Source organism: Trichechus manatus, unplaced genomic scaffold, assembly GCF_000243295.1.
Source record: "Trichechus manatus latirostris isolate Lorelei unplaced genomic scaffold, TriManLat1.0 scaffold00002, whole genome shotgun sequence".
NCBI lineage: Eukaryota > Metazoa > Chordata > Mammalia > Sirenia > Trichechidae > Trichechus > Trichechus manatus.
The window spans coordinates 16,930,046-16,956,638 of NW_004443938.1; the positions used below are offsets into that span (position 1 = coordinate 16,930,046).

At 40.9% G+C, this 26,593-nt stretch overlaps 1 protein-coding gene across 7 annotated transcripts in view; it reads left to right on the forward strand.

Moving 5' to 3' along the window:
• Window positions 1–26,593, forward strand: part of IPCEF1 (interaction protein for cytohesin exchange factors 1) — a 272,082-nt gene that overhangs the window by 28,044 nt on the left and 217,445 nt on the right. For 2 of the 7 annotated variants that reach the window (XM_023728926.1, XM_023728935.1), the window contains exons 1-2: window positions 5,276–5,412; window positions 14,018–14,131. The exons of 2 other annotated variants lie outside the window; for them this stretch is intronic. The gene's annotated coding sequence lies outside the window, so the exon portion shown is untranslated. Of the gene's footprint in view, window positions 1–5,275; window positions 5,413–12,512; window positions 14,132–26,593 lie in introns of those variants that run through there. 3 more of the 7 variants (XM_023728931.1, XM_023728936.1, XM_023728932.1) reach the window with 2 other exon arrangements.

Below are 26,593 nucleotides of genomic sequence, written 5' to 3' on the forward strand. Positions count from 1 at the left end.
CCACTTTACTAATGGTGGGTTCCCTGCTCTCTTTCATCTGTTATCACTCTTCCTTCAGTTTTCCATCTTCAAGAAATCTGTTGTGACTGGGAAAAAATTTTTGGCTATGTTAAATCTGATTAGTGTCTAACCTCTAAAATCTACAAGATACTGCAAAACCTCAACAACAAAAAGACAAATAACCCAATTAAAAAATGGACAAAGGATATGAACAGGCACTTTACCAAAGAAGACATTCAGAGAGCTAACAGACACATGAGGAAATGCTCACGATCATTAGCCATTAGAGAAATGCAAATCAAAACTACGGTGAGATACCATCTCACCCCAAGCAGGCTAGCATTAATACAAAAAACACAAAATAATAAATGTTGGAGAGGTTGTGGAGAGACTGGAACACTTATACACTGCTGGGGGGAATGGAAAATGGTACAACCACTTTGGAAATTGATTTGGCACTTCCTTAAAAAGCTAGAAATAGAAGTGCCATATGATCCAGCAATCCCACTGCTTGGAATATATTCTAGAGAAATAAGAACTGTCACACGAATAGATGCATGCAAACCCATGTTCACTGGAGCACTGTTCACGATAGCAAAAAGGTGCGAACAACCTAGGTGCCCATCAACGGATGCATGGATAAACAAATTATGGTATATTCACACAGTAGAATACTATGCAACGATAAAGAACAATGATGAATCCGTTAAGCACCTCATTACACGGATGAATCTGGAAGGCATTATGCTGAGTGGAATTAGTCAGTCACATAACGACAAATATTGTATAAGACCACTGTTATAAGAACTCAAGAAAAGGTTTAAACACAGAAGAAAACATTCTTTCATGGTTAGGAGGGTGGAGAAGGAGGGAGAGGAGTATTCACTAACTAGATAGTTGACAAGAATTATCTTAGGTGAAGGGAAGGACAACAGACACTAAGGGGGAAATCAGTACAACTAGACTAAACCAAAAGCTAAGAAGTTTCCTGAATACAGCCAAACACTTTGAGGGACAGAGTAGCAGGGGCAGAGGTCTGGGGACCATAGTTTCAGGGGACATCTAGGCCAATTGGCTTAACAAAGTTTAGTAAGAAAAGGTTCTGCATCCCACTTTGGTGAGTGGCGTCTGGGTCTTAAAAGCTAGCAAGCAGCCATTTAAGATGCATCAACTGGTCCCAACCCAGCTGGAGCAAAGGAGAATGAAGATCACCAAAGACACAAGGAAAATATTAGCCCAAGAGACAGAAAGCGCCACATAAACCAGAGACTCCGTCAGCCTGAGACCAGAAGAACTAGATGGTGCCTGGCTACCACCAATGACTGCCCTGACAGGGAACACAACAGAGAGTCCCTGACAGAGCAGGAGAAAGGTGGGGTGCAGAGCTCAAATTCTAGTAAAAAGACCAGACCTAATGGTCTGACTGAGACTGGAGGGACCCTGGAAGATATGGCCCCTGGACTCTCTGTTAGCCCAAAACTAAAACCAATTCCCAAAGCCAACTCTTCAGACAAAGATTAGACTGGACAATAAGACATAAAATGATACTTGTGAAGAGTGTACTTCTTAGCTCAAGTAGACACATGAGTCTAAATGGGCAGCTCCTGTCCGGAGGCGAGATGAGAAGGCAGAACGGGACAGGAGCTGGCTGAATGGACATGAGAAATCTGAGGTGGAAAGGAGGGGTGTGCTGTCACAATATGGGGAGAGCAACTAGGGTCACAAAGCAGTGTGTGTATAAATTTTTGTAGGAGAAACTAACGTGAACTGTAAACTCTCATATAAAGCACAATAAAAAAAAAAAACAAAAAAAAACAAAATCTGTTGTGATCTCTCTAATGCTCTTCCTTCTTTTTTTTTTTAATTTTTATGTGTGTTCGTATCTTTTTATGCTGTTCCTACCATTTTAAGGAGTCCCTGGGTGGTACAAAAGGTTAATGCATCCTGATGCTAATGGAAAGATTGGAGGTTCTAATGTACCCAGAAGTGCCTCAGAAGAAAGGCCTGGTGATCTAATTCTGAAAAATCAGCCACTGAAAGCCCTATACAGTATAGTTCTACTCTGGCACACATGGGCTCACCATGAGTCAGAATTGACTCGCTAACAGCTATTTTATTTTTATTTTAAAGGGGTCTTGGGAAGGAAGGGAGGGGGCAAAAAGAATCTGTAGTTAGTCCACCATCTTGAATGGGAAGTCCAACCCCTTGAGGATTACTCTAATTTTATACATCAGGTGAACTACACTTAAAGAATTTAAGTGGCTTCAACCCTGACCCCATAATTGTGAATAACATGCCCTGTGATGATGTCTTTGATGATGGCATCTAAAAGTCTAACGAGAAACAAGCCTCTGCTATCAATGTCACTAAAGACCTTAATACCATCTAATGCTTTTTGGATGCCACATCAAGCAAAGAACTAGAGCAGCAACACAATGTGGGGAAGAGATTAGTTCGTCCTTCCCAGAAGTAGACGTTCACACAAACAGGAAGCCATTGAGAGAATTTTATTGTGTTTCTGGTCAAAATGTACAGCATCTTCTTTTCCTTCTTCTACTCCTCCACAAATTTAATTTAAATTATCTTCTTGTGGAAAGAATACAAAGAGAAAATGAGAGGTGAGAGGAAGTCAGACACCAGAGACTGAAGCAGTTTTCAAACTATGATCTATTCCTCAAAGGCAATAGCTTTTTACCAAACTGTAGCTTTGTTTATATGTTCTCTCTTCCTCTGAATCCCCAATATTATTTCTTTTTAACACAGTTTTTTTTTTTTACATTGATATTTGGATTGTGAGGTATGGGGTATGTTGAGATGTAGGTCGTGTTTAATCTATAAATTAAAAATCTTCTGACCACTAAAAACAGAGACACAAAACATGCCATACAGAGGATTTCCACTTTGCTTTTAGAAATGTTGTCCTTAATCTTCTGCCAGTTACACAGAAAATCAAGAGACACCGGTTTCTGTCGGGAATACCAGACGTTACAAGCACATCATTAAATTAGGAAGATCTAAGGTCAATGGAATTATTTATTTCTCTATCCTGAATGATCCTTTTCTCCCTGACCCCAGTTGTCTGCAGGCCAGGAAACAGACCTTGTATTTGCCTCTGGCAAAGCTGTTCATGCTTCAAAGCAAGCTAGAAGAAGTCATCTTCCTTTGTAACATGTGGGATTGGTGGAGCTACAAGCAATGAAGCCCTGCTGTCAGGGCCGGATTATCCAATAAGCGAGGTAAACACGGGCCTAATTGTGCCTTCCCACCAGTCTGCAGTGCACAATTTCACCTGTCCCCCACACGTCAAAGATGTGGTTAAACCCACATGAAATTGCTCACCACAGAGTAGCAAGTAAATACAGCTAAGCCCGTGCATACCCTGCTCCATGCAAGCCGGTGCATACCGTACTTACTGGTTAATCCACCCCTGCCTGCCGGTCAGTTTTAGGAAGGAGTGGATTCATCGCACATTGTGAGGAGGAAGGCCAGGTGTCCAGAATTCTGATACTAATGTGACGAATGCTAAAAGTGACTATATAAACCCATCGAGAAACATCTAAATCAGTGCTTAGTTTATAGCCTTCTCATGCTTGTGGTTAGGTGAACATTTATCCCTTTTATTGGCATTGCATGCATTACCTTCCAGAATCTAGGTTAGGTTGGTTTAGGTTTTTGTTTGTATGTTAATTTATCTGTTTCTTGGAGATGGAATGATGGGGATCATTGGGTTTTTAGGTCTGACCAGTGTGAGCTTGGTAATGACTAACTTGGGCTACAGCAAATATCATGCCTGGATGAAAGTCTCAGACGTTGTCTCAGCGGTATGACTATATCAATGATTTTATCCTTAGACGGGTCTTCCCTTTTGTTAATATTTGGCTTGACAGGGGCAACTTGAGTTTAAATAAAAAATTTTACACAATTTGGTGGGCAGCCTTCTGAGCTAGTCCCAATGACCCTCGCCTCTTGGTCTTCATATCTGGATTGCAGACTGAACCTAGCGAGTCACTTCCAATACAGAATACGAAATAGAACACGGAAAAAGCAGAGATATCACTTCTGAGAATCAGTTACAAAAGTGACGTCTGTCTTTCTCGTACTCTCTCTCATTTTCTTTCACACTCATTTGCTCGCTGTAATGAAGCCAGTTGCCATGTCGTGAGCTGCGCCAAGGAGAGGTCCGCATGGCGATGAACTCAGGGCGGCTTTGGGCCAATAGCTAGCATTGGACTGAGAACCTCAGTCCAGCAGCCTGTGAGAAACTGAATCCTGCCAACAACCATGTGAGTGAGCTTGGGGGCTGATCCTTCTCCAGCCAGGCTTGAGATGACCAAACCCCCAACTGACACCTCATTGCAGCCTGTAGAGACCCTGAGCCGGAGGACCCAGCTAAACTGTGCCCGCTTCCTGACCCACAGAAACCAGGAAATAATAGAAGTTAGTTGTTTTAAACATCTAAATTTTGGGATAATCTGTTATGCAGCGATAGATAGCTAGTCCACATGTTAAGGATACAGCTACTACATTTTGGAAGACTTCGTTGGCCATGAGCCTGTTTCTAATGATTTATTTCCTTTTCTCTGAAAGCAGAGTATAAATGAAGTGAGAACTGTATGGTTTCCCCAAAAAGGTATAAACCAAAAGATGCTAATGTTGAAAAGGAGAGGTTAAGATAGGCCTGGGGCGGGGGCAGGAACTTATTGGAGATGAGTTCGAATATTTTTAACTTTCAGCCCGTCTTTTCCTTTTCTGGTGTGTGAAGGAAAAGCTTTGAAGTTAGCAAGTCTGTTGTGTGTTGCAAAAAAACGGTGGGCTAAGACTTATTTTTATCTTAAGATGCTTTTTACAAATTTAACAGTGCCCTCTTTAGTGAGTAAAGCGTGACGCATGATTAGGAGAGAAGGGGGGGAAACTGGGAGGAAAATGGGAACCTGAATGGGGCTGATGGTTAACGAGCGGCATCTCAACCCATCGTGATGAGAACAGCTCTACAAATGATCTCAGTCTGCAGGCCTGGGAGTAAACATCTTTGCCTCCAAAACAGGAAAGTGAAGCCATGAAGTAACGTTTTGTATACATGTCCTGGGATGGAATCCACTCGGTAGTGTTTGGTGACAGAGTCAGACAGCTAGGACGTGCCTGCTTTACATGTATTATGTCCTTCGTATTGGAATCAAGGAAGAGCTCAAGAACAGTAAGAAGGAAGAACAATGAAATTGAGGAAATAAGATGACACTCCCTCTTCTTTTGCAAGAGCTTCGTTCTCTGGTCAACTTCTAATGGTAGTCCTGTATAGCTGCGAAGCTGGAGCTGCTTAGAGGGGAACCCTCAGCCTCTGCCTCCGAGTATTATGAGTGCTCTGAACTCAGGCATAAAGACCCAGCTCTTGGATTTACTGTCTTTTTCTTGCATGTAAGTAAAATCACTCCTTGGCTGATGTATAAGAAGTAATTGCTTGGTCTATCAAGATGGTAAAGCACTTGATACCTTAGCACTAGCTTTAGAAGAGCGAGCTCTGAAATGTGGCTCTTGGGATATAATCTTCCTAAACCTGCTGCCGTCAAGTCCAGCGCTAAAGGCACTCTTGAACTTTGTTAGAGCTTTGAGGGAGAGTCGTGTACTCACTGTACTTTTCTGTTTCTTCAATGGATGTTACATTGATAGCTGCTTGGGCTGCAGACTATGGGTTTGATTTAGAAAACACAATTCAGCATTTGTTTGGGGTCTGAGGAGTTCATTTGGGGAAACACTCTGTGGTCACCCTCTTTTGAGAAAGTGTGTTCTTTGTGGCTATTCCCCCTTTGTATGTAGGCAGCAAGGAGTCTGGCAGCGCAGTGGTTAATGTGCTGGGCTGCTAATCTAAAGATCAGCTTTCAAATCCACAAGGCGCTCCGCTCCGTGGGAGAAAGATGTGGCAGTCTGCTTCTGTAACGATTAAAGCCTTGAAAACCCTATGGGGCAGTTCTGCTCTGTCCTATAGGGTCTCTGTGAGTCAGCTTCACTTGGTTTTCTTTGCTTGGGTATATGTGAAAGAAATTTAATTTCAGGAGTCAGAGTTACAACCCATGAGGGCATAAATGACTCCAATAGTGAACTTTATCAGTCTCTGGGGCTTATGTGTTCTCAGTACTGTCCTAGGCATTGTACTATTGTACAATACCCTAAAAAGGCAGTGTCTGAAACCTCCAGAGCTATTTATTTTACATAGAAATTAGAAACAGAAAGAACACGTGTTTATTTCTGCTCACATCATGCAAGCGAGGAGGAAAAGGACTTAAGTTTGTGTACTTGCTGAAGGACTTAAGTTTATGTACTTGTTGATGTTCTCCTTCTTTAATTTTCTTCCTTTCCTGTCTTTACATATCATGTCTTTTTTAGAGAGGGTCCATGGATAGATTATTTCAGGCAAGCTGCATTAAGCAAATACACATCATCAGAATATGGAAATAGGAAGTTCTTTCCTGCGGTAGTTTGCTGTGTCAATAAGAGATAAAAAATTACTTCATGACGATTGCCTGAAACTTTCCTTTTGACTCACGTATCCTTCTTGAACAGCTCACTTCTGCTTTCCCTCCAGCTTGGAGGCCAGGCAGGGTGAGTTGTAACCAGAGCCCAGACTGACAATTTGCAGGCAGAGTTAATATGGCTATTGGTACATGTGTGTGTGAAGAAAATCCTAAAATGTAAGCCTTTTGCTTTTGAAGAAAACCCTGCAAGGAATTACTCTACCCCCAGCACTCAGGACAGTGCCTGCCACGTCATAGGCTGTCAGTAACTATTTGTTGAATGAATGAGAATGGGATCTTCGGAAAACAAATGTTGTTGGGTAGCTATTGCTTTGTTTCTGTTACCCATGCATTTAGGCGAATGCAGATTGGAAGAGGTCAGAGTGAAGTAGGAAAGGAAGAGAATATGAAGGTGTTTTGTTGGAAAGAGATGAGAAGATGTCCCATCTCAGCAAAGTAAAAGTGGCGGCAATGTGATGGTGGAGGTGGTGCTGATGGTGAAGGTGGTGTTTGTGGTGGAGGTGAAGGTGAAGAATGTGAAGGTGGTGAAGGTGGAGGTGCTGGTGGTGGTGGTGGAAGTGGTGGTGGTAAGGTTTGAGCTGGTGCTGGAGGTGGTGTTTGGAGTGGTGGTGCAGAAGATGGTTGGGGTGGTTGTGTCGATGGTAAAGGTAGAAGCGGTGGTGGTAGAATTGGAGCTGGTGGCGGAGATGGAGGTGGTGGTGATAGGGGTGGTACAGATGGTGGGAGAGGTTGTGGTAGTGTTGAAGGTGGTGGATGAAGTGGTGGACTTGGTGGAGGTTGTGGTGGTGGAGAGGGCGATGTGGTATAGCAGGGAGAAAACATACTTTTGGGGTCAGACACATCTGTTCAAAGTCTGTATCTGCCACTTAGTTAGCTATATGACCTCTTCACCTGTAAAGGAGCCCTGGTAGCTCAGTGGTTAAGAGCTCAGCTGCTAACCAAAAGATTGGCAATTCAAATCCACCAGCCACTCCTTGGAAACCCTGTGGGGCAGTTCTACTCTGTCCTATAGGGTCGCTATGAGTCAGAGTCGACTCGACAGCAGTGGATTTGGTTTCAGTGGGTTTTATACTTTACCAAGCATGATATCCTTCTCCAGGAACTGGTTCCTCCTGATAACATGTCCAAACTACGTGAGACGAAGTCTTGCCATCCTCACTTCTAAGGAGCATTCTGGCTGTACTTCTTCCAAGACACATTTGTTCATTCTTCTGGCAGTTAATGGTAAAATTCTTCACCAACACCATAATTCAAAGGCATCAATTCTTCTTCTGTCTCCCGTATTCATTGCCCAGCTTTTGCGTGCATGTGAGGCAACTGAAAATATTATGGCTTGGGTCAGGAGCACCTTAGTCCTCAAAGTGACATCTTTGCTTTTTAACACTTGAAAGAGATCTTTTGCAGATTTGCCCAATGCAGTATGTCACTTGATTTCTTGACTGCTCCTTCCATGGGTGTTGTTTGTAGATCCAGGTAAAATAAAATTCTTGACAACTTCAATCTTTTCTCTGTTTTTCATGATGTTGCTTATTGGTCCAGTTGTAAGGATTTTTGTTCTCTTTATGTTAAGGTGTAATCCATATTGAAGGCTGTAGTCTTTGATCTTCATCAGTAAATGCTTTAAGCTGAATAAAACTAGATGAACAAAAACTTAACCCTCTTTCAATCCTCCACCAAAAAGAAATCAAAAGTAGTCTTTTAGTTATGGTGTAAAATTTGCTGCTTATGGCAATCTAAGAAATGACAGTTGACACTTATGCTATTTAATCTTTGTAGGGGAATTCCCTTTGAGATTCAGACTGGTACAGATTCATGTGACAGCTGTACAGTGAGAACAAGAAAACAGGGCCCCTTCTGGGACTGGCTGGTCTGATGAGTTCCTAGAATCACATTAAAATGGATTCTTTTCGCTGGTGATTCATAACTCTCTAAATCTGAATTGGATGACTTTCTACAAAGCCCAAATAGTTAATTAAATTAAATTTAGATTTCCCAGCATAAAACTAATTCATATTTTAGGGAATGTTGATCTATTTCTGTCATCTTGGTATACATGGGGAGAGATCACAGAAACATTTTTGTAGAGTCAAGAAATAATTCCCGTTGTTAGGATCTCTGCCGTGACCTCTCACAGTGCTAGCCTCTCCCTCTGGAGTCCCTTCCCAGAGACTTGGACCTTACCAGATATCCAAAATTTTGGTCTGGCGGTACTGAAATGGACCTCCTGTCTTTGTCTTAGAAAGCAGGTTTGTGTGTGTCTCTGAGTCTGTGGTCGAACTACCATCCTTCACAACACTGCATTGTTTTCATTTACTTGAAAGATTTCCTGATGTAAGATAGTGATTTGAAGCCAGGAATTGGGAGGTAAAGGGTAAGTTTGAGCAGATTCACTTTCTACTTCGCAATCTCCTTAAGTGAAATTCCTTTCCACTTCCTTATTGAGGAGGTGGTGGAAAGGAAGTTTTCTTTTTTCAGGGAACTACTAGTGCCTTGAAATGATTGCACATATGTGGTTGTAATTTAGCCTCCTTCTTAGGTAACCTGGTGGTATTATGTGGGGAGTGTTACTCAACCAGCAGGAAATCAACCAGCTGGGAACAAAAGGGGCCTGGAGAGGCGGTGCTGGACATGAAGATCAAAACCATCCCTGGGTAATCAACAAGTATAGTCAAGATATATGTCAGTTCCATTACCACAGGATCCCTCGTGTTGCCCTTGTATAACAACACTTTATCTAATTTTACACATTCAGTTTCTATTTTGAGTATCCAGTTCCAGTTGCTGTTGAGTCGATTCTGACTCATGGCAACTCCCTGTTCGTCCAGAGTAGAACTGTGTTCCATAGGGTTTTCAGTGGCTGATTTTTCAGAAGTAGATCACCAGGCATTTCTCCTGAGGTGCCTCTGGGTGGACTAGAACCTCCAACCTTTTGGTTAGCAGCCAAGTGCTTCACTGTTTGCACCACCCAGTGACTCGTTTTGAGTATCAATGGACCCATATTGATGGGGCTTTCTATTAGATTCCATTTTTAAGAAGAAACATCATAGATCTAGAGGTTACGAGATCCGAGTTCTAGGTCTGACTACAGCATATAACAGTTGTGTGCTGCCAAGCATGACATTTTACTTCTTCACACTTCTTTTCTCATCTATACAACTGAGATAAAAATAACTAGCCAATAGCCAATATGCTTTATTCTGTGAACCGTAGGAGATTGCGTGGAAATGCTCTGAAGAAAGTAAAAACCTTATAAACCGACAGCGGCCCTTCTGTCTTTGCATATATTTCATTTTCTCACCATGTAGAGACTCAATGGCACATAAGAGCTTTACTAGCAGAAGAAGATTAGATTAAAGGTTATGGGGCATAAATAATAAAAATAATTTTAAGTGCTAGTGATAAACTCATCTACATTGTTGGCAAACCCTTCTAGGGGGCAAACTCAAATGACTCATTACTTGGACTTTAACCTGTGGCCTTGAACAGTAGACTCACTTCATCATTGAATGAGAATGAATAAAGACACTAAAAAAATGACACATATTTACAAAATGAAAATCAGACTACTGTGAAATCTATCAAAAGGCACCCTTTCATAAACTGGGTCTAGCTAGGGATCCAAGATTATTATACCAATGTGGTCACTTGCTAGACATGGAAAATTAGTGTCTAAGGCGACATTTACTTCCTCAAGTTGTATATTCAAAGAAAAGTTCAAATATTCTGAATTGGAAAATGATGCAATGAGATGGCACATTGGTCCAAATATAAAATTTCGGGCTCCAATCTAAGCATATAGCAAGTGAAAACTCCCTAATTAATGGGATAAGTTGGGTCATTTTGATGGTTTCATCCATAGTTGTTGATTCCATTAATGCAGAAAGTTACTTTGGTACCTGCATAGTTATTTTAATGACGCATACATAGCCAGGACTTTAAGCATCTTCTTGGATTTCTCTGCAGCGCAAGACTCTTAACTACCTTTTCCAGTAGAGTTTAAATTACCCTAATTCCTATTACTGTAATTATCCCTAGCAGAACAACATTCTTTAGCAGAAAAACATCACTGGAGGAGACCAATGTATTTAACCTGCACAAAACTAAACATATCTTTTTGCTCCCCCTCTTAACTGATCCACCATATCTAATTTTCTTTAGACTTGTTATTAATTTTATATACTCTCTTTCAAAGTGTTCAATAGAAATGTGGGTATGGATAGATTTTTTCAAATATGATCAGGGACAGAATTCTCTTTTCCCTGTGCACTAATCTCTAATGTCAGAGAGGAATAGACCATTTAATCATTTATAGGCAAAGGTATATTCAGATATGAAACCTTGGTCTAAAATAGGAAAGGAAAGAAATGGAGCCTACTCGAAATACTTCCCAGGAGCCGTGATTTGACATCATTCACTCCCAGAGAATATAATTCTATGTAATGGTTATAGCTCACCCAAAAGATACTTGGATGGACTTACACTAAGTTATGTTTATGGAGGAAACCTTTACTTCTTTCAAAAACTGAGAAAAACAGCTATAAACATGAAAGCAATCCTTTTTGGATTACTTGTGTATGAATATTCCATTTTTAAATTTTCTATTTTATTTTAAATTTTATTGTGCTTGAGGTAAAAGTTTATGTGCAAATTAGTTTCTCATTCAAACATTTATATGCAAATTGTTTTGTGACATTGGTTGCAATCCCCACAATGTGTCAATACTCTCCCTCTTTCCACCCCAGTTTCTCCAAGTCCGTTTGTCCAGTTTTTCTGTCTCTTCCTGCCTTCTGGGCTTTACTTTTGGGCAGGTGTTGTCCACGTGGTCTCATCTACTCGATTGAACTAAGAAGCACGTGCCTCACAGGTGTTATTGTTTATTTTATAGGCCTGTCGAATCTTTGGCTGAAAGGTGGACTTCCGGAGTGGCTTCAGTTCTGAGTTAGCAGGGTGTCTGGGGGCCATAGTCTCGGAGGTTCTTCCAGTCTCTATCAACTAGTAAGTCTGGTCTTTTTTTGTGAATTTAAATTTTGTTCTTCATTTTTCTCCCACTCTGTCCAGGACCCTCTATTGTGGTCCCTGTCAGAGGGATCGGTGATGGTAGCTGGGCACCATTGAGTTCTTCTGGGATCAGGGTGGTGGAGGCTGTGGTGCATGTGGTCCATTAGTCCTTAAGACTAATATTTTCCTTGTGCCTTTGATTTTTTTTTCCTTCTCCTTTACTCTGGACGGGATGGGATCAGTAGATGTATCTTAGACGGTGGCTCACAAGCTTTTAAGATCCCAGATGTTACTCGCCAAAGTAGGATGCAGAACATTTTCTCTATGAACTGTGTTCTGCCAGTTGACCTAGATGTCCCCCGAGATCATACTCCCCAGCCCTCAGCCCCAGTAGCTCAGTCCCTCAGGTGATTGGATGTGTCTAGGAAGCTTCTATGACTTTGTCTTGGTCAATTTGCGCTGACTTCCCTATATTGTGTGATGTCTTTCCTTCACCAAAGTTAACACTTATTTACTATCTACTTAGTGATTTCCCGTCCCCAACCCTCCTTCCATCATAACCACCAAAGATGGTTTTTTTCTGTGTGTAAACCTTTTCTTGGGTTTTTATAATAGTGGTCTCATACAATATTTGTCCTTTTGTGATTGACTTACTTCAGTCAGCATAATGCTCTCCAGATTCATCCATGTTGTGACATGTTTGGTGGATTCATCATTGTTCTTTATCATTGCATTGTATTCCATTGTGTGTATGTACCATAGTTTGTTTATCCATTCATCGGTTGATGGGCACTTAGGTTGTTTCCATCTTTTTGCTATTGTGAATAATGCTGCATTGAACATGGGCGTGCATATGTCTATTCGTGTGATGGCTCTTATTTCTCTAGGACATATTCCTAGGAATGGGATTGCTGGATCATATGGTATTTCTATTTCTAGCTTTTTAAGGGAGCACCATATTGTCCAAAATGGTTGTACCATTTTGCATTACTACCAGCAGCGCGTAAGAGTTCCAATCTCCCTGCAGTCTCTCCAGCATTTGTTATTTTCTGTTTTTTTAAATTCCTGCCAGTAATGCTGATGTGAGATAGTATCTGATTGCGCTTTTGATTTGCATTTCTCTAAGGGCTAGTGATCTCCAGCATTTCCTCATGTGTCTGTTAGTCACCTGAATGTCTTCTTTGGTGAGTGTCTGTTCATATCCTTTGCCTATTTTTTAATTGATTTATTTGTTCTTTTTGTTGTAGAGGTGCTGAAGTATTTTATAAATTCTAGAGATTAGGCCCTTGTTGGATATATCGTAGCCAAAAAATTTTTCACAGTCTACAGGATGAATATTGCATTTTGATAGCTCATGCTATAGCACAGTATTCGGGAAGTTTACAACAGTTTTATGGTCTGATGAGAATATATATAATTTCATCAGTTTCGTGAACATATTAGAAGATTGTGCTATTCTAGCAAATTAATGGTTACAGCAAGAACATGCCATACACTCACTTGGAGTACAGGTCAGTTATAACACCCTTGTTCTAGCCATCTGTTAAAAGCCCAAAGCAGATGATACTAAAGGCCTTATCTTCTGGTTCCTTGTTAGGCTATAAATCCCAGCCTCTGTTTCTGTCTTGAGGAAAGTAGGCAAAGAGAAGTTCTCACTAGTGAATGTTAATGTTAATTATGTAATATGATGAGGGGCCATTTTTGAATATTTAACATTCACCAAATGCTTTTTTAATACCAAATATTTTTCAGGTAATGTGTCAGATATTTGATTGCCATAGAAGGGACTAGATCACCTTTGTAGCTGCTTTATGATCATATGACTTAACACTACCTCCTCTTGGTTAGAGTCAGTTACAGCCTTTCTGTCAAAGGGAAGGATCTGAACTTGAACTCTCTTGGTCAAATATGGTCATGGCTTTTCAGCGAGAGCTGGCTTTCACCCTGGAATACAAACTACCAAGATTTTCTGCTCTCAGATTTTCAACTTGATTAATCAACTAGGAAGCTTTTGCACAGGTAATGGGAACTTGAAAAGAGGGACTAGTGAACAAGGTTTGAGCTAGGCACTAGAGCACTACTCAGTTTTATTTTGTGAACACTGACAAACATTCCAAAGTTATGTACAAATCAGTTGCCTTGAGAGGAACACCAGACCCGGCTATTTTGAGCTGAGAAGCCAGCGCGAAGAGAGACATCAAAGCAGTCACCAGACCAGAGTAAGTGAGCTGAGCAAGTAGGTTCGGCAATTCTGAAAGGTCACAGCCTTGAAGACCCTATGGAGCAGTTCTACTCTGCATACATGGGGTCTCCATGGGTCAGAATGGACTCAATGGCAACTGGAAACAACAGATGTGGGGTAAGGTCATTTCTACTGTGCGTTAAATGCTTACTACTAGTGTGCTTTGCACTGGCAGCAAGTTAGCAAGACGTTTCCCCTCTCAGTCCTGGACTGGCTTCAGTCATTTAACACCACTGTTTATTCCTCTCAGGCTCATGTTTCTGACCATTGCGGAAGTGGGGCTTTTACCGATGGATGGGCTTCCGTGACCAGTGAGGCGTCCTCAGCAATGCCTGGAGCTTCCTGAGCTGTGCTAGCCACTGAGGTGGGCCTTAAAACAAAGGCAGAAAACTGAGTTTGAGAGGATGCCTTGTTTCTAATTGTACCTTCTCAAAACAGGCTACATAAGTTGCCCCATTCCCAGTGACTGTGTATCACAGGAAGGTTAATCAGTTGCTGGTGGCTGAGTTGATTCCAACTCATGATGACCTTTCAGAAACAGATTGCCAGGCCTTTCTTTCGAGGCATCTCTGGGTGGATTCAAACTGCCAACATTTTGGCTAGTAGTTGAACGCTTAACCATTTGCACCACCCAGGGATTCTGATATTCTGATATTACCAAGAGTTAATATGTATTGACTAGTTAATATTTGGAGCCCTGATGGCGCAGTGGTTAAGAGCTTGTTGGCTAACCAAAAGGTGAGCAGTTCAAATTCACCCGCTGCTCCCTGGAAACCCAGTAGGGGCAGTTCTACTCTGTCTTATAGGGTCGCTGTGAAACAGAATCGACTCAATGGTAATGGGTATGGGTAGTTAATATTTGCCAGGGAAGGCTTAAAGGCTTTACATTCGTTGTCTAATTTCTTAGCCAAATAACCTTAGGGAGTGCTTTCTTATTAACTAGCTCCAACCTTTTACTGATAAGAAAAATGAGTTCAGAGAGGTTAAGCACCTGGTTCAAGGTCACACAGTAAGTGTTATAGTCAGGATTCCAACCCTGATAGTTTGACTCTGGAGTCAGAATTTGAACGAGGTCTGTTTGACTTGAGTCCAGCAGTGTTGGCTGCTTTGAGGGCATAAGCAAAAGGATGCCCTGTGATTTCTTATGTTCTCAGTAAGGTTGCTGAATGCTTGCTCTCCTTTTCCCTATTCCTGTTGCTGAGAGTGGAGTGAGTGGAGCTCAGTCTAACCCTGTTTAGGCTGGTGGATGTTTGTTTGGGTGGATGGTGTTTTAGGAGTTCTTGGCACAGACTTGTCTGAGCATTGAGGAAACTCCCATTCCTCAAGACATTTCCAGATTAAAGCTGAGGAGGGTTGGGCTGAGAGCAAAGGGGGCATTTGCTTCCAAGGATTCAGATTGAAAAGGGGAAGACAAAGGAGATATTTCAAAGGCAGGAAGGCAGGATTTTGAGATGTCTTTGACTAGCCTCCATTCATGCCTTCTGTTTATTGTAAGACCAGATAAAGTTCTTGAAAAAAATGTTAGTAATTATTAAATTAGATAAGGGAGGGGAAGGATGAATCTGTTTATGTAAATGCTTTTAATTCAATCTTGTATTAAATTCATGCTATCAACTGTGCTATATTTCCTGCTTACATTTTAAAAAATGATGATTTTTCTTTGGTACACACATACTGCATGTTTAGTGCCAATAATGTAGATAAGCAAGGAGAAGATAAATATCTCTCACGATCCTACCACACTGAAATCATCAAAATTAACATTTTGGTGTAAAATCTTTAATACTTTTTCCTTTTTCTTTGTATATGTGTGTATTTAACAAAAATGGAATAAACATGTGCTTTGGTATATTAAAATTATATTCCTAACACATTATATATTTTAGATATAATAATTCACCATTTAGATGTACAGTAGTCAAACTTTTTGAAGGAATAAAGAATGGATAAGTAAAGAGAGCTCTTGTCTTCTTGATACTAGATCATGGAAAAATTCTAATATTCAGAATTAACTAATAGTGCAAGGAATCGATGAGTCTAACAACAGACTTTCAACTAAAAAGTGATTGGCCTTCACATAAAGCAAAGCAAATAAAGATAATGAAAGAGGAAAATTATGGTAGAGAGTGGCCTCCAGAGTGAATTTTTAAAAATAATTTATTTATTTATTTTGATGTTTGTTGTTGTTAAAAATATACACATCAAAACATGCACCAGCTCAAAAGTTTCTACATGTACAATTCGGTGATATTGATTACACTCTGAGTTGTGCAACCATTCTCAGCCTCCTCCTCTCTTCCCTCACTGACATACACTCACTTCCCCCTAAAATTTCTATGTAAACTTCCGAGTTGCTGTTGTCAATTTAATCCCATATAGATAGATCTTAAAAGAGCATAATGCTCAAGGCAGATATTCTTTACTAGTTAAGCTAAACTATTGCTTGGTTTTAAGAAGACTTTAGGGGATATTTTTGGTTTAAGGTTTAAAGATTATCTCAGGGCAATAGTTTCAGGGATTCGTTCAGAGTCCATGCCTCCAGCAAGGCCAGTTTCCATGAGAATTTGAAATTCTGTTCTGCATTTCCCCCTTCTTGATCAGGATTCTTCTACAGAATCTTTGATCAAAATATTCAGTAATGGTAGCCAGACACTCTCCAGTTCTTCTGGTCTCATGGCAAAGGAGGCAGTTGTTCATGGAAACAATTAGCCACACATTCCATTTCCTTCTCCTGTTCCTGACTCTCCTTCTTCCCCCCAAAGTCATTTTGAAGAGAAAAGTTTTGGGGAGTAAGATAGCAGTTGACAACAGTGATCTTTTAGAAAGATGGATTATCTTCAATTGATTTGCTTTTTTTGCAACTTTGTTTTGGTGCCTGGAGGTCCTGGACACTGGTTTGGGTCTCTAGTCTCCACCTGCTCCCCAGGTGGTTTTGAGCCTGACAGCATCATCACTCAGAAGAAAGTCTGAGTTACCTGATTGCAAGTGGTATTGACAGATGATTTCTTAAACATAGAAATTCTCTTATGTTCTCTGATTCACCCTAATTCAGCAAAACTTGGTTGAGACTTTGCTGTATACTAGGCATTGTGGAAAATATAAAATAAATACTAAAAAAGAAAAAATAACCCCTTGAAGTATCTTACTAATTTACCGGGGAAACAAAACACACGTGTGAAACACGCGATGTGATAGTCGTAAGGAATAGAGTAGAGTAAACACTATGAAAGTTAGAGGAGCTCGTGATCTAGGAGAGTTTTATGGTGGAGAGAGGAGTTAAACCACAGATGGAAGGAGGCTAGCTTTCGGGTGGGTGGAGAGGAGAGAGATGGCCCCTTAAATAAGGAGGAAATATGTGCTCAGAATTCTCCCCCTCAGGCTGCTCCATATTAGGCAGCTGTATAATGGGAGCCCTGGTGGCGAAGTGGTTAAGAGCTACGGCTGCTAACCATAAAGGTTGGCAGTTTGAAACCCTACGGGGCAGTTCTACTCTGCCCTATAGGGTTGCTATGCATTGGAATCGACTTGACGGCAACAGGTTTCTGTAATGGGAAGAGAGGAGTCCCTGGGTGGTGTAAATTGTTAGTGCGCTTGGCTGCTAACCGAAAGGTTGGAATCCAAGTCCACCCAGAACTGCCTCAGAAGAAAGGCCTAGTAATTTCCTTCTCAAAAGTCAGCCATTGAAAACCCTATGGAGCCCAGTTCTGCTCCGACACAGATGAGGTTGCCATGAGTCGGGACTGAGACAATGGCAACTGGTTACAATGGGAAGAATCCTGGACCATGAACGGGAAGATCTTTGTTGGGCCAATTGTTAAGTTGGTCAACTTGGAGTTGTTACCTCTTTAAGTCTTAGTTTCTTCGTTTGTGAAATGGGTAACGTCCTATTGTTATATGCCTCAAAGTGTTGTTGGGGTCTCCAGTGAGAGAATGTGTGTGAAAGTGCCTTGCAAACTGAATGTTTATGGGATGTAAATGTCAGCTGGGATGATGATTTGCCAGAGATATAGACAGAACAAAAGCACAAAACCAGGGCATGAAAGGATAATAGTGTAGTTACAACACTCCCTGAGGCAATGTGAGTAATTTTAGAGACAGAGGGTGGAGTATCTTGGTGGGCCAAGATCTGGAGTGGCAGGGAGGCGGGGCTAGTGAAGGGTAGATGGTGAGGGTGGTGATACTTCTCCTCCGTCTGATCAATGTGGAGAAATGATGAGAATGAGAAGTCTTTAGGAGGAAAAAGTTTGCTTTGGAGAAACTCTGATGATGGTGGTGGATTTTTATATATTTGTATTTAACCTAACAAAATGGGACTTTCTTGAGTCTTATGGGCAAAGCGTTGTGCTAAGTCCTTTAACAGGTTCTTATTAATTAAATAGGCAGGAAAGGAAATTCCTTCTTTTCTCTTTCACTGTTTTTCTCTTATAATCCTAGAAGCATGCAACGCAGGACTCAACAAACAGGTGATGTGGTTTTGAAAAAATATCAGTCGAATTCTGTAATAGCTAGAGATTGGGTAGCAGGCCTGGGTTGATAGATGACACTTTTCTTTTTAGATGAAGGCATAGAGACCCCATGGATTATTGAGGCTTAAAATAAACTCATAGTGATTTCTAATACTGAGGATCAGATAAGACATGAATAAATAAAACATCCACACAGTCGGTAAAGGTACATTTTAACTCTTGTTTTCATATCATTCCTTCTCTAAACATTTAATAGATTTTAGCAACTAGTTTAATTTCCCTTTATGTATTGAACCTGCTTGTGGACACAAAGCAAAAGTCAAAAGACATGTAGCAGGGAGAAGAAAAAGGAAAGAACTTGGAGAATTTACACACTCTTACAGGCCAGCAGTTCAAATCCACCAGGCGCTCCTTGGAAACCCTATGGAGCAGTTCTACTGTGTCCTATAGGGTCGCTACGAGTCGAAATCAACCAGGGCAATGGGGTATAAAGGCTGCTGAACTGACTTAGCCTGGTGAATTCCTGCCTGTTTCTGTTCATTCCACTCTATTCAAACTGTTCTCAAAGGATTCATTTTTTCAAATCTAGACCTTTTCTCAGTGCTCTTCCTCCCTGGACTCAGGGTCTCTTTCAGCATTGATCACATCCTCCATCCCCAAATTATCCTTTCTCTAGACCTCTCTAGATTTCCTGTCTCTTCTGCCTTAGTGACCTTTACTCCTTGCTCTCATATTTCTCCTCAAGACTATGGCTATCTCACCTGATCTAGTTCTTGGTCTTCTGTCCTTCTGTCTCTAGAGTTTGTCTCTTGGGAAATTCCTTAACTTCAATTATCTTCAGCTGTTAGCTCCACACTATGATAGGACCAGCCATCTTTCCGGTCTTGATCTAACCCTGGATTCCCACTCAGTCTCGTCTTACTAGCAGGCGATTTGACTTTTTCACTTGCACGGACTGACATTACTGCAACTGGAACACATTTAGAACAAATCCATCACCTAATATTCTCTCGAGGAGCCCCAGTGGTGCAATGGTTAAGTGTTTAGCTGCCAACCAAAAGGTTGGCAGTTTGAATTCACCCAGGAGCTCTATGGGAGAAAGACCTAGTGATCTGCGTCTGTAAAGATTACAGCCTAGAAAACCTTATGGAGTGGTTCTAGTCTGTCACATGGGTTCGCTGGGAGTTGGAATTGACTTAATGGCACCCAACAACAACAAGAACAATGTTCTTTTGCTGTTCCCCTAACATTCTTTGGAGAATTCGTGGAGAATTGATCAAAAGAAACGAACCTGATTACATTTAGTTTTTTAAAATAACCACCAGGCTCTCTCTTCCTCCCTCATTTTGGGCTAACAGCACTTGATCCAATCGCATTGTGAATTCATATTCTATGCTTGTTCCTGGGGCAAGGGAGCTTTGTTGCTTAATATTTATCTTCCTAGTTAACCTGGTCATTCAACCAAGGAAAGCTTTCCCCTTTTTTCCCTACCTCTCCACCCCAATCAATAGCCCCTCAGGGAATCTTGGCTGTGGCTAAATCTCTTTTCTCTGCCTTGGCCCCCAGGTTGCTGACTCATCCTCTGACTCCCTCCCTCTGGATTACCCCAGCATATTGAACTCATCCCTCTCCTAAGCCCTGCCCTTGTCCTGTCCTCCAAGTAGGTGTCCTGTCAGGTGGTGTCGATTCTTTGCTCACTTGAAGGTCACTGCATCGTCTGGGGCTTTGAGTCAGTATGACAAAGACTCGTGCTTAGCAATTTTCTTATGATGCAGGCATTCCCACTGGAAATCAGCTTTCCTTCCCTTGGAAAGCCTACAGATGGTTCACATATTGACATTACAGGGTCTCTGGGTTAAGACTGGGCAAGTTGGAAGTGGTTTTCTCAAATGGCTTTTTCTAGCATTTTCATTTTGTTCTATTCCTTGAGAAGGAGACCTTCCAAATTCTAAATGTCTGTTCATGTGCAGCCTCCGAGCTGTGACTTCTTTACAGACTGTTGTTGTTGTTGTTAGGTGCTATCGAGAGTTGATTTTTGCCTCATAGCGACCCTCTGTGACAGAGTAGAACAGCCCCATAGGGTTTTCTAGGCTGGAATCTTTACGGGAGTGGATTGCCAGGTCTTCCTCCTGTGGAGCTGGGTGGGTTTGAACCATCGACCTTTCTGTTAGCAGGCGAGCACTTCACCATTGCACCACCAGGGCTCTTGCTTTATAAACTGAGGGTTTATGTGTGTATTTTCTTATATTGATACAATGACTTTGTGCTGTCTGTGTGTAGGGCGGATAGTAATACACCCATTGAGGAAACTGAGGCTCAAGTGGCCTGTCCAAGGCTATGTTACTAGTGGGTGGCTGAGCTGAGGCTTGCACTCCAGTTTACTGTCTCTTACATGAGTTTCCTCTCCTCTGGGATGTTCTGTTGCCTAACCTTTATTGATTTATCATCAAGGTAAACCTTGAATGCAAGTCTATCTTCTACTACTCTATGTCTTCCAGACTGGGTTATCACCAAAAATACCAAACTTGTGCTGTTGAATTGATTCCAACCCATGGCGGCCCTATGTGTTACAGAGTAGAACTGCTCCATAGGGTTTTCTTGGCTATGATCTTTACACTAGATCTCTCTTCTGCAGTGCCACTGGGTATGTTTGAACTGCCAACCTTTATAGATAGCAGGTGCGTGCAAATCATTTGCACTACACAGTGTCCTTACATGGGGTATGTATTCTTAGCCTTAAGAATTCGATTGGGAGACCTCCTACTCACCTGTCTTTGATGTGTGATGCTAGTGCTTATTCCACAAAATCACAGAGCGCAAACATATTTTAGCTAGGAGGGGCTTCTTTAATCCTGCCACTTTGTGGATACGGAACTCAAGGCCAAAGAGTTTTTGTGATTTTCCCAAATTTGCACAGCTTGTGGGTAGTAATGCTTAGATCACAACCCAGATTTCCTGACTCTTAGATTCTGTCCAATGTTAGGTTAATCTTGGTTAAAATGCAGGCATTCTTGAGAGGGATAGGTCTTTAAATTGTTATGAATTACTAACATGTGTGAATTAGCCCATCAGATCCTTCCAAATGAAAGCTAGTTAGAATTGCCACATCATCTGGCCCATCTGTCCTACAACTGTAGGCCAATAAGTGCTTAATCTGTTGTTGTTAGCTGCTCTTGAGTTGGCCCCAACTTGGTGATCCCGTGCACAGCAGAATGAAACTCTGCTCGGTCCTTTGCCGTTCCTATTATCGGTTGTAAACCAGACTGTTGTGATCCATAAGGTTTTCATTGGCTAATTTTCGGAAGTAGATAGCTAGGTCTTTCTTCCTAGTCCATCTTAGTCTGGAAGCTTTGCTGAGAACATGTTTAGGATCATAGCAACACACAAGCCTCCACTGATAGATGGGTGGTGGCTGCACATGAAGTGTATCGGCTGAGAATTAAACCTGAGTCTCCCTGCATGGAAGGCCAAAACTATATCTATCGCTGAATCACCAATGCACGACAATGCCTAATCTAGACCTTGTAAATGTGAACTGCACATCAACAAAGGCTGTGTAACTTATATTTGAAGATTCTTTCAACTTTTCTCATTTGAAATATCTTTCTATACAATGAAGTACTGTCCTTACTATACAGTTGGTGGATTTACTATAACTCATCCTTCCTTTCTCTTAATTCCCCTTTCTAGCAAGGCTTGGCATGTGTAAGACATAAGGGTTGAGGGGACAGTCTGTGTTTGAGGAAAAATCTAAATGAATTGGCTTATTTGAAGATCCAACCCATGATCTTAGGCTCAGTAATACTTTGAAAATCATGAGGAAATGAAGCTGATCTAGCCCTGGGGGCCTTCGATGAGAGACAGACCTGTATTTTCATAGGGCAGTAGTTATGTGGGCTAAATATGGGCTGGGTTTTCCAGCAGACCAAATTTCTTTCCATTCTACCTAACGGTGATCTTCTCCAGGGACCCACCAGGAGGCCTGCTTCAAGATCAGATGAGTGTCAAGATGTTGTAAGGCATTTGCGGGACTCCCCCAAACACACATCTCTTTACTTACAGCTGTTCCTGACCCTGTGATCTGCCTGTTTTTATGACAAAGCCCTCCTTACCTAGTCTCCCCCTTTCTCCTGAGCTTCCTTCGTTGACTGACAGCTTCTCTTAGGCTCAGAGGCCATTTGTGCTGACTTTTTACCTGGTTACTCCAGAGATTCAAAAGTCTGCACAAGATGGGGTGAGGCAAATGCTCTTAATTAGCGTAGAAGACACCAGCATTCAAGCAGAACCTTTGCAAAATGCTTGCACCACCCCCTCTATTTGCCAAAGGAGAGAAAGTCCCTTGCAAGTTTTTCAAGTTTTTTTAAACCAAAAATGTCTTTAAACATAGACTCACATAAAACAACCAATTTTAGCTTCTTAAAGTATTAAGCTTAGACTCTCAAATAAGTATTTATTGCTATTCATGGGCTTTCACCTGAAGATGAATTTGCTTCTTAAAAAGTTATCAACACATAAGATGCATTGCAGAGAGAGAAGTATGCAGTGTCATGGTCCCCAGTAGATCAGTTGCATTTGTCCTACATATCAATTAATGGAAATTGTGGCAGAGTTTTCTTGGTGGGAACTTCACCTTTCCATATGGAAGCAAAAGATTCTTTTATGAAGGGTTTCCATTAGCTAGTAGGCAATAGAAAATACTGTGTTACCCTTCAGAACAAAAGGACACTAAATAAGAAAGACCATTGTTGCCCCTTGAGGGTTTGGAAGTAACCAAAAAACAAAAACCAAACCCGTTGCCGCCTAGTCACTTCTGACTCATAGCAACCCTATAGACAGAGTAGAACTGCCCCATAGGGTTTCTAAGGAGCAGCTGGTGGATTCGAACTGCTGCCCTTTTGGTTAGCAGCTGTAGCTCTTAACCACTGTGCAGTGATAAAAGTCGAGAGGTGATTAGAATTTATGAAGGCTGGGTTCCAAGGCTGAACACGCTTGTGAAGGATGTTGTAAGAGAAAATCCTTGGATTGGTTTTAAATTTGCATCCAGTAAAACTTGTATAGAGTGTTGGTTGAAAGAGAAGCTGTGATTTTAGAAGTACTGCTAGGATTCTGTTAAAAGGAAGGTTGTTTCCATCATGTTTGGTTTTGGGGGAGTGGTTTGGAGCTCTCTTTTCCCATACTTCTAAAAAACTGGAATTTGGATTTGTTGTTGGTTATTGTTGTGCTCTCTCAGGGAGGATTATCCTTATGAGGAAGTAACCTGGTGGGATAATCTTGAACTTCAATTGTTATAAGCCCACATATCCTTAGTCTTTGCACTTTCTTCTTGCCAGGGGACAGAGAGCTTGCCCCATGCGACAAAGGTATGTTGAGCTACAGTTCTCACAGATGCACACTTGAGAGGTTAGATGGGAGCTGATAAGAAGCACTGACATCCCGAGTCTTGGCTGAGGCCAGCAACTACTTCCGAGTTTGCTGAGAGGAAACAAAGACAGCTGTGGTTCAAAACTGGACTTGTCCTTATTTGAGCTCAGATGATAATTTCCTCTGCTGTCGGGAACTCTATTCTTTTCATCATTTGCTTCCTCACTCTTTGGAGGCATTTGATCTTTCTCCACACAAAGCTGGTACAGAACTATTTGGCAGTTAAATGAGTGGGCAATCCATGAACAAATGATCTGTTTTTTTTTTTCACATGAGTGATTCTTGAAAGTGCTGACGCAGTTGTTTATGTGACTGGTTACTTCAAAACATTACTCTTAGTTGATTTTCTTTTTCAAAAGCAATTTTGTTTTTTACTTTTTCCCCATTTTCTCAGCAGAAGTAGAATTTGAACTAACACCTTTGTGTGAAGTCTGGTGTCTAGGATTATTTCCTTCTGTCATCTTCTGAGATTTATGTTTAGTAGCTCTGGTGGTGCAATGGTTAAGCACTTGGCTGTTAACCTAAAGGTCAGTGGTTCGAACCCATCAGCTGCTCCATGGGAGAGAAGACCTGGTGATCTCCTACCATAAGGATTACAGCATAGGAAACCCTATGGGGAAGTTCGACTCTGTCATATAGAGTCACTATGAGTTGGAATTGACTCCACAGCACACAACAATAGCCTTGAAAAAAGGATTTAAATTTTTTTTCTTGCGATTCATAATATGCTAGTCAGTGTTTTAAGGTGAGGATTACCCTGTATCACATTAGTCAATCATAGAGCATACTTTGGAATTCAGTAATAGCTGGTTATTATTCATTTGGCTGTGTTTCTAAGCAATAGCACTGAGTGTTCAAATTGTTCAATTTTTCTAATGTGAGACCAAGCATCTAGAATGTTAAAGCAGGATGAGGACCTTAGACATCACCTATTCTCAACTCTAAGACTTTAGAGATGAGAACACTGAAGACTTTAGCGATTACAGTCTGAGTCTTACATGAAGCCATAGAGCTGACTCGTGGCTGAGAGAAGAGAGAGTTTCCAAGGTTAGCAGCTTCTTCAGTGAAGGACTTCTTAGCGACACTGACATGCTAATGTGTATTGCAAACCTCCAAGGTGGTGGACATTTTTAAAAAGAATTTCTATTTTGAGATAATTGTGAGGAAATTTAATAAGCAGTGTTCCCAATTTATTTGGCCAAGGGCCTCCTTTTTGTCAGATCGCTGAGCAGGCCTAGTGTCCATCAGCTGTACTTTAGAAATGTTGTTCTAAAGCTTACCTAGACCTTTAACCAAAATATGTATTTTTTACTAGTGGAACAAAGCCTTCACAGCTGTACTTTTACATTTTTACTGGCATAGTTGTTCTGTATCTGGAGAAAAAGCTATCACGATGCAGTGGAAATGGGAACTTAGAACACTGATGGGAATTATATGTATATGAATGGTAGTAAAAGTCTTTGGGGTTGTTTTTTGCCCTGAATCTTCAAGACACAACTTAGACTTGAGTCCAACAAAGTCAATTTATTCATAAGCGAGTGAGAGGCTTCTTAAGCTTTAATAGGTAAATTATAAAATTAAGGCAAAGAGATTATAAATGTTTTGTTGCAAGGAGAACAAAGTTCCTAACTGATATAGATGCATGTGGAGGCATGAAGTATGAGCCTTTTGCTTCTTCTCACTCAACAATAGCTGTCCAAACTATGATGATGGCAATTATTGTGTCAGTTCTAAAGAAAAGTGTTTCCATAGTTATTATTTTACGTAAAACGAAATATATACACGTATAAAAAGGTTATACTCAAAGAAAACATTCCTTAAATTGCAGTGAAAATTATTAAACTGAACAGGATTCATGAGAGACTTTTATTAATCTCCTCCCAGGACAGTGTTCAAGCTGAGGACAGAAATCGATGTTGGTCACGCTGACCTGTGCACGGTTTTCTCAACACTTAAAATAGTGATTGGCACAAAGTAGATGCTCAGTAAATACCTGTTGAATAAAGTAATTTAGTTTATTTTATCAACCAATTATTTTTTCATTGAAAAGTTAATGCAGACAGAATTAAAAATTTAAACATTACAGAAGAATACACAGTGGAAAGTTAAGTTTCTTCATAGTGAGGACTTCCAACCCCCACCCTCATCCTCCTCCATAGAAACAACCACTGTAACCAGTTTGTAAAATATCTCTCTAGAGATATTTTGTGCATATTTCAGTACACACACCCATACACATACACAAAAGGAGTCCATCGGTGGTGCAAATGGTTAAGTGCTTAGCTACTAACTGAAAGTTTGGCAGTTTAAATTCACCCAGAGGTACCTCAGAAGAAAGATGTGGCAATCTCCTCCTGAAAGAGCCAAAACCAAACCAAACCAGTTGCCTTCAAGTTGCTTCCGACTCATAGCGACCCTATAGGACAGAGCAGAACTGCCCTATAGGGTTTCCAAGGAGCGGCTGGTGGATTCCTACTGCCAACCTTTTTGGTTAGCAGTCGAACTCTGAACCACTGCATCACCATTGAAAACCCTATGGAATACAGTTCTACTCTGAAACGCAAGGAGTCTTCACACATAGTTATTTTTACAAAGGAGTGACATACTATATAGACTGTTACACATGTTGACTTTTTCACTTAAATATGTAGCTTAGTAATATGTATTTTAAAAATTGCCTGTCTGATATGTGAGAAATTATATGTCATTGATATTTTACTTTTCATTTCTTTTTGAGTTGAGGTTGGCCATCTTTTCATATGTTCACAAGCCATTTGGGTTTCTTTTCTATGAACTGCCTCTTTAAGTTCTTTGTCAATTTTTCTATGAGTGTAATGGTCTTTTATAACTGATTTGTAAGAGGCCTTTATATGTTAAGGAAATGAGCTAATTGTCATATGTATTGAAATATTTTTCCCAGTTTATCATTTGTCTTTGCC